Below are 1419 nucleotides of genomic sequence, written 5' to 3'. Positions count from 1 at the left end.
GATATGGGCAAAGCAATTATCCATCCAATTACTCAAAACTGTCTCCAAAGTACAACGTTATTTAACATTGCAACAACCATGGAACAGTAAATTTGTAATGACTTATAATGAAAATTAGGGTCTTACGACTTTTTCAGTTTTATTCATCTTCTTTCAAATCATTTCACTTTAAGTGTAACAATTCTTTTATGTTCTATTCCCTTGAAACTTACAGGTAAAATCGTGGGTTAGTTCTTGGACATGCCAACATTGCAAACACATGTTATGTATTTCATTGACTTACATGCAGTTTTTTGTGATTTTATAAACGGCTTCAAAACAATGTAGCGTTAAAAGAGACTAGCAGAAAGATACAATACAAAAAGAAAAAAAATCATCCATGCACACATGATCATCTATGCGTTCTTCTTCAAGTCCATTATATTAATGACATGGTCTGAAGTGTTTTCGCGAGTACAAAGAAACTACCATGGGTCATTAACCCGAGAGTACAATTTGGGATGATAGTCTGTCACATTTACCCCCATGAGAGGAGGCAGACAAAGAACTCCAAAGGTGTGACATCAAGGCCAGACAGCTTACGTGGAATTCATCTGTCAATTAAACCATATTTCAACCTTCTTGCTGAAACCTCCTAGTATTGAGCTTAAGACTCAAGGAGGTATAAAAAATAATTCCTCCGCCAAAGTGACAATAGATGGAACTTGTTATTGGCAAACAGAAATGGCCCCTTCATACAATACTTGAAAGGGGTAGATATAATATTAATGTTATCATTATGCAGAGGGACTGTATGTATGTACATGTATAACACAGAAACAGTATGATGAATTAAAAGTGACATGTTTTTGCTCCATTAGCTGCACTAAAGGTGATGAGCTAAGGTTGTTGCCTTGGTGATTGCATCACAGGTACATGTAGCGTAAGGCACACCTGTATCTGTTCCCTGGGGACAAGCCCGCCCACAGTAACCTTTGACCCATTTTTGTTTACCTGTCAAAATGATTCATCTTGTCAACATATCTAATATACTAAGACTCTTGACTCGACTACCAAATTTTCCTTATCATAATTACATGACTTTTGTATACTGTAATTCTTCTTTCTTTCACTGTAACTTTATGTTCATTGTTTTCACCATGAAAAAAACTGTTGTTATCATCTATGATTCTTTGACTTGGGGCCACCGTGTAAGTAAAATGCCATTTTACTTACACCATGAAAGTTTGCTACCGTGAAGATAAAGTGAATTACAGTAATCTTTTTCTTAATTCCTGCAGTAACGTTACCCAAAATATGGAATGCACATTACCATTAAGCAGTGCCAATGGGTATTAGGAAATCCTCTACAAATACTTGAATTCATCCACAATTCTATTCTTTATATGATTTATTGATGTGTTCATTTTTCATTCGGTG

This window comes from Branchiostoma lanceolatum, chromosome 3 (assembly GCF_035083965.1).
Source record: "Branchiostoma lanceolatum isolate klBraLanc5 chromosome 3, klBraLanc5.hap2, whole genome shotgun sequence".
Taxonomy (NCBI): Eukaryota; Metazoa; Chordata; class Leptocardii; order Amphioxiformes; family Branchiostomatidae; genus Branchiostoma; species Branchiostoma lanceolatum.
Note: the sequence above shows the minus strand (reverse complement) of the source record.